The 7,884-nt window shown below is 39.6% G+C and overlaps 1 non-coding gene across 1 annotated transcript; it reads right to left on the bottom strand.

Annotated features, from left to right (window-relative positions):
* Positions 1–646: 646 nt before the first annotated feature.
* Positions 647–873, bottom strand: LOC115212445. Its single transcript, XR_003881726.1, has one exon. It is a non-coding gene; the product is annotated as a small nucleolar RNA U3 (small nucleolar RNA).
* Positions 874–7,884: the final 7,011 nt, after the last annotated feature.

Raw genomic sequence — 7,884 nt, 5'->3', positions numbered from 1 at the left:
GAATATATAAGCAGAACATTTAACAGAATAATTTCAATGCTAATGGGTTAAAGTCCTGTTGGAAGTGAAGCTTCCTATCTTGGATATGTGAGCATGCACACAACAGCCAAACACTGCATCGCTGGAACTGAAGCGCACAGTTCTATACAAGGAATTTTGTATTTTTTTCATATACGAGGGGATGGCTACTGACATTAAGCCTAAGGATTATATAATGTACAAGTATAAAAAAAAAGGACTCATTATATTGAATGTTATCAATAATATTCTTTTCTACACTAGGCACAAGGCCCGAAAATTTGGGGGAGGGAGCCAGTTGATTAGGTCGACCCCCGTATGCAACTGGTACTTAATTTATCAACCCCGAAAGGATGAAAGGCAAAGTCAATGTCAGTGGAATTTGAACTCAGACTGTAAAGACAGACGAAATACCTATTTCTTTACTACCCACAAGGGACTAAACACAGAGGACAGACAAATGGATTACGTCGACTCCAGTGCGTAACTGGTACTTATTTAATCGACCCCAAAAGGATGAAAGGCAAAGTTGACCTTGGTGGAATTTGAACTCAGAACGTAGCGGCAGACGAAGTACTGCTAAGCATTTTGCCCGGCATGCTAACGTTTCTGTTAGCTCGCTGCCATAAAGACTCAGAAAGTATTGAGTCCCTCTTTAAGGAGTTATTAAATCTCTCTAGAATGATCCTCAGTGGATTTCTCACAATTGTTAACAGCGAGGAACAAATGATAAAGAAAAACCTGTTTCACACTCAGGACTCAATACAATCTCCCATCATCATGATGTTGTTGATCAATAGAATCGGATACTGTTGCGACACATACTTAAGAAATGATCCTTAAAAGCATGGAATGTTATCAATAATATCGAGTGGAAATAGGGGGTGTTGCAGTTCTGTAGTGCCTATAAATGAGCCAAAACTGCCCAGTGCTCAACTGGTACTTATTTTATTGACCCCAAAAGGATGAAAGGTAAAGTCAACCTCGGTGGAATTTTGAACTCGGAAAGTAGCAATGGACAAAGCATTTTGCCTGGCATATTCACATCTCTGCCAGCTTGCTGTCTTAATGGGGATGAATATTAAATACAAAGAGATATTGCTTTTCACTAAGAAATTAGATAATCTGAGATAGCTTAGATTTAGAGGATGAGAGATTATGGTTCCAGCATACCAAAAAGTTTCATCTTCTTCTGTGATGTGTTATTTCTGTTAAGTAAACATAAAACCAATTTTTGCAATAATTATAACTTTAATAATGGTCTCAAATTTTGGCACATGGCCAGCAATTTCGGGGGAAGGGTTAAGTCAATTACATAGACCCCAGTGCTTAACTGGCACTTATTTTACCATCCCTCCCCAAAGGATGAAAGGCAAAGTTGACCATGGTGGAATTTGAATTCAGAATGTAAAGACAGACAAAATGCCACTAACTATTTTGCCTGGTGTGCTAATAATACTTTTTTTTTTCTTTCTACTCTAGCCACAAGGCCTGAAATTTTGTGGAGAGAGGCCAGTCGATTAGATCAACCCTAGTACACAACTGGTACTTAATTTATCGACCCCCAAAATGAGGAAAGGCAAAGTTGAACTCAGAATGTAAAGACAGATGAAATACCACTAAGCATTTCACCCAGTATGCTAATGTTTCTTATTTCTTTACTGCCCACAAGGGGCTACACACAGAGGGGACAGACAAACGGATTAAGTCGATTACATCGACCCCAGTGCGTAACTGGTACTTATTTAATCGACCCCAAAAGGATGAAAGGCAAAGTTGACTTCGGTGGAATTTGAACTCAGAATGTAAAGACAGACGAAATACTGCTAAGCATTTCACCTGGCATGCTAATGTTTCTGCCAGCTTACCACCTTGATTGGAGTTAATAGGATATGAGTGTAGAAAACTTCACTTCTATGAAATTTGAACTTGGAGCATCAAGGGCCATAATTAAATACCACAAAGTATTTTGACTAATACTCAACTGATTCTGCTACTCCACTACTTTTACTAATTCTTCCTACTAAAAGCATTAGGCCTAAAAATTTTAGAGAGGGGTAATTGATTACATCAATCCCCATGTTCAGCTGATACCTATTCTATTGATCCTGAAAGAATGAAAGGCAAAGTTTAAAGTTGACAGAATTTGAATTCAGAACAAAGCCACGAGAAATACAGATAAGTATTTTTGCCCAACTTGGTAACAATTCTACTGGAAAAGTACAAGGTCACCAATTTTAGGGTGGGAGTTGCTTACATCTACTCCTATACTCAACTGACCCCAAAAAGGAGGAAAAACAAAGTTGACTCAGCTCAATCTTAACTCAGAACATAAAGAGCTGGAAAATTTGAAATCATTATCATTATCATCATTTAACATCCATTGTCCATGCTGGCATGGGTTGGACAGTTTCACTGTGCTGACACACTGGAAGATTTCACCAGACTCCAGTCTGATTTGACATGGTTTTTTTACAACTGGATGCCCTTCCTAATGCCAACCACTGTGAGTGTAATGGGTGCTCTTATGTGCCATTTACATGATACCTGGTTGCATTTATGTTCCACTGGCATAGGTGCCAATTTGCATGACACCAGTATCTGTCATGACTGCAATTTTGCTCGGCTTGATGGGTCTTCTCAAGCACGACATGATACCTAAGATCTTGGTCATTGCCCCTGTGAGGCCCAACGCTCAAAAGTGACTCAGCCACCTTGCCTCCTTGAAGCTCAACACTTGAAAGATGCTCTTTACATGTTACAAGCACGGATGCACTTGGCTTGATGGGTCTATTCAGTAGTCTATATTTTGCCCATCACTATGTTCTGAGTTCAAATTCCGCTGAGGTCGACTTTGCCTTTCATCTTTTTGAGGTTGATAAATTAAGTACCAGTTGCATACTGGGGTTGATCAAATCGACTGCACCCCCACCAAAATTTTAGGCCTTGTGCCTATAGTAGAAACAATTATCATTCAGTAGTCTTATTTTTATCCCATGCTTTCCCTGCACTACCAAGCACAGCTCTGTGTGCTATGGTTTGTTGTGATGCTCTTATTTTTACTGTATTGAAAGTGTTTTATATAGGATGTGTGCAGTGCCTTGTAGTGCAATTTTCTCTGTTATATATACTTGTTAGTCCTGGTGTTTTTGTTATGTATTTGTCTGAATATTTTTTTATCATACCTAATGCGCCTACTATGATAGGAATTGTTTCTGTTTTTAGACTCCACATTTGAGTTACTTCTATTTATTATTATTATTATTATTATTCAGAAGCTTTATTTTTATTGCAAGTTTCTCCTGCTGTACTGAATGCAGCTCTGTGCTTTGTTTTGTTTAGGTTTTGTTGTTTTTACTCTATTGAAAGTACTCAATGTAATAAGTGTGCATTGCCTATATTGTGTATATTTGTAAGTCATGAAGTTTTAGTCATGCAATTGTGAAGAGAGAGGATGAGAAAGTCAAGAAGTACCAAGGCCTAGGATTGGAAAGGAAAAGAATCCATAGAACCTCAAAAGTGAGTGTGGCACTTATCATGATTGGTGCACTTGAAACTATCTCAAAGAGAGCAATATTTGGGCAGCATTTTATTTACGTATATTGGCATATCCCGTATGAGTTTCACCCAATCATTCTCTGCTGCTGGTAAAAGTTGATGCTCATACCACTTGTTGGAACATTCTAGCCTATACTTCTTGCACAACTCCCAGTGTATTCATACTGCCACTTTGTTGTGGCGTTTTTGTACACCTTTTAGGCTAATTTTGAACGATGATTTTCCACATAGTCTACACAAAGGTGATACTACTGTCTTATCAATATTACAATTCATTGAATTACTTCATAAAGCTTGTTCTTGAGCAGCAAGAATCAATCCTTCCATCTCCTTCTTTAAAAAACTGTCTTAACCATCTCCAAGATTCTTCATCAGCTTCATCCACTGTTTGTTGTTCGTGTAGGACTTTCTCTTTCCAATTGATGATCTTTTCTCTGTTACTCCTTATGGATGGAAGCACTCCGTCGGTTACGATGACGAGGGTTCCGGTTGATACGAATCAACGGAACAGCCTGCTCGTGAAATTAACGTGTAAGTGGCTGAGTACTTCACAGACATGTGTACCCTTAACGTAGTTCTCAGGGATATTCAGCGTGACACAGAGAGTGACAAGGCCGGTCCCTTGAAATACAGGTACAACAGAAACAGGAAGTAAGAGTGAGAGAAAGTTGTGGTGAAAGAGTACAGCTGGGATCGCCACCATCCCCTGCCGGAGCCTCGTGGAGCTTTAGGTGTTTTCGCTCAATAAACACTCACAACGCCTGGTCTTGGAATCGAAACCGCGAGTCTGCTGCCCTAACCACTGGGCCATTGTGCCTCCTACTCCTCATATTGTACATCTGGAGGGTATCCTCATTATTACTGATCATCTCACCCCATGCAGCCTGCAACATTCTTTCATCACTATTCCTCAGATAGGCATGCAAGGAGTTCATCTCCTTCACAACTATCCTCTATTCAAGCCAGTCCTCTTCTGCTTTCCTTCCTAGGTAAGTGAAACCTTGCTATGTTACTTCTAGTATGAGGGCAGCTATGCATAGCCATTACTTTCCTAGTTTTTCTATTGATGCTGACAAGTTCTTCCTTTGTCCATTCCACAACTCCTGCATAGTAACATATCACACCTACAGGCACAAGTTAAACACCAAGATAAAGGAGAAAATTTCTGAATATATCAGAAGAGTTAAAAAGCCAGAAGAGACATCAGTACTTCTCATATCCTATATATATATATATATATTATATATATCCAAGCCATCTCATACGTCTTTGTGTGAGGAGTGCAAACATGCTTGGTATTCCTGCTTGCTTGAAGTCATCTTTGTTGGGGACACGATTCTGCCATTTCATGCCAAGAATTTTCCAGAGAAAACGCAGGTGAAAGATATTTAGGCGACGCTCTTGAGGCCCACTGTTCAAAGATCATGCTTCACCACCTCATCCCATGACTCCCTGGGTCTTCCTCTTCCATGTTATGGTTATGTCATACAAATGGATGGGGACAGCAGCTGCATAAAGAAGTGCTGATTGTTAAACATAGATGGAACCTGTGGAAGAGGACTCGGGAAGACATGGACAATGTGGTGAAAACTGACATTCAGATGTTGAGCCTCACAGAGAAGATGACAGGGACCAAGATGATTGGCAATTTGCCGTGCTTGCGAAGACCCATCCGTCTAAGTAAAACTGTGACCCTAAAGGCATGTCATTTGTCTATGACCTTGCACACAATCTGACCCTGACAAATATCTCCCCAACATCTCATCTTCCTAACACTTCTTTCCTCCACTCATGTTCACCACTAATTGCATTCCATCCTTTCTATCTCCCACTCTCCTTTTGCACTCTCCTCAACTTACGTACCTTCTCTCCCTATCCAATCTTCTGCAGCATTTCACTTAGGTATACTTCCCTCCAGTGGTTAGGGCAGCGGACTCGCGGTCATAGGATCGTGGTTTTGATTCCCAGACCAGGCGTTGTGAGTGTTTATTGAGAGAAAACACCTAAAAGTTCCACGAGGCTCCGGCAGGGAATGGTGGTGATCCCTGCTGTACTCTTTCACCACAACTTTCTCTCACTCTTACTTCCTGTTTCTGTTGTATCTGTATTTCAAAGGGCCGGCCTTGTCACTCTCTGTGTCACGCTGAATATCCCCAAGAACTACATTAAGGGTACACGTGTCTGTGGAGTGCTCAGCCACTTACACGATAATTTCATGAGCAGGCTGTTCCGTTGATTCGGATCAACTGGAACCCTCGTCGTCGTAACCGACGGAGTGCTTCCACTTCCCTCTAACTTGAGGCCACATACTGGCATATCTTCATCTTCATCTTCTCCCTCTCTTTCCTCTTTCTTTCTCCTTTTCTCTCCTCTCTCTTTCTCCTCTCCTTTCTCTTTTTCCAACTAGAGTAGCCATGCATCACCTCTACTGCAAGGTACCTATCTCTGTCCCTCAATCATACTCTAACCTCTTATCACTTGGCACAAAGCCACCCACTTCAGTAATACTTGCTGCAAAGTTGAGCAGTTCTTGTCTTGCAAGCTACTTGGTGATCTCACTGTTGCTGGTACCATGCAAAAACCATCCAGTACACTAATACACTCTATAAAGCAGTTGGCATTAGGAAGGGCAGGCATCCAGCTGTAGAGACAGTAGAGCTTGGTTCTGTCTTCTGGCTATCCATCTCCTGTCAAACCACCCCCCAGTGTGGAAAGTGGACACTGATGATGATGATGATGATAATTTGTATGTATATATATATATATATATACTTTCTCTCTTTTACTCTTTACTTTTTTACTTTTTTCAGTCATTTGACTGCGGCCATGCTGGGGCACTGCCCTTAGTCAAGCAAATCAATCCCAGGATTTATTATTTGTAAGCCTCGTACTTATTCTATCAGTCTCTTTTGCCGAACCGCTAAATTGCGGGGACGTAAACGCACCAGCATCGGTTGTCAAGCGATGTTGGGGGGACAAACACAGACACACAAACACACACATATATATATACATATATGTGATGGGCTTCTTTCAGTTTCCGTCTACCAAATCCACTCACAAGGCTTTGGTTGGCCCAAGGCTATAGTAGAAGACACTTGCCCAAGGTGCCTTCTACAGACTACTTGAAGCTTACTAACTTCCTACACCTTGATCCTTGGATCTTACGTTTACATATCTTACACACACACATATATATATATTATATATCATTTTATACACACACACACACACACACAAAAATTCATACACACACACATATATATATATACATATTTATATTTATTTATATACACACATACATATACATTCATGTGTATACACATATGCTCACACAGACACACACACAACTTAAGATTCTCTCTTATGTCATATGAATAATAAAGTCCTGCCGAGATACCTTAATCTATTTAATAATACTCACATTTTCTAATTCTTCATGGTTCAAAATTCACATTTATTTTAGGTGGAAGAGGTATTTATACATATCATTGGTAAATTACATTTGTCAAAAATACACTTGATATAATTCCATCATTTTTTTACTGCTGATTCCACCATATCCTGCCTTCCTTATCATTTGAAAGTTCATCACATAGTTTGTTCATTTTTGCTTTATTTAATTTTCATCAAATATTTCCCATCATTATTACATATGCAATTGCTTCCTTTTCCTATCTGTCCTTTATCCTATAACTTTTTAATTTAGCAAGCATTTCCTTTGTATATTGTTTAGCATTCAGTTGTAGAATGTTTCATATTTTGTTCATCCTCTCTTAGTTTCTTTGATTTACTAGGTTTAATATTTCTTAAGTAAGGAGAACATTCTCTCTTACATCATTCAATTTGTTTCTTGTATTTCTTTTAGGCACAAGCATGGCTGTGTTGTAAGAAGTTTATTTCCCAATCACATGGTTCTGAGATCTGTTGTACTCTGTGGTACCTTGGGCAAGTGTTTTCCACTATAGTTACAGGCTGACTAAAGCCTTGTGAGTGGATCTGGTAGACAGAAACTGAAAAAAGCCTGTTGTGTGTGTGTGCGCACATGCGCGTGTGTATCATAAGTTGAAAATATAATAAATGCACAAACAAACAAGAAACAGACACAGAAGGTCCCCAAATCCCCATTAGTTATTGGCCAGAGGGTCAAACAAAATTCATGCCTTAACAATATGTATACATATATATGAACAAAATTGAACATACATACACAAGGTATGTCTATTGTTAGTTTGTGGGTTGGTTGCAGTTTTTAGGCATAAGAGAATATATTCTCTACGCACCAGATGTAAGAAAACACCTGAGAGT

The sequence above is a fragment of the Octopus sinensis genome, linkage group LG5, assembly GCF_006345805.1.
Source record: "Octopus sinensis linkage group LG5, ASM634580v1, whole genome shotgun sequence".
Taxonomy (NCBI): Eukaryota; Metazoa; Mollusca; class Cephalopoda; order Octopoda; family Octopodidae; genus Octopus; species Octopus sinensis.
The sequence above is the reverse complement of the archived record's forward strand: the minus strand, read 5'-3'. Positions and strand labels throughout refer to the sequence as shown.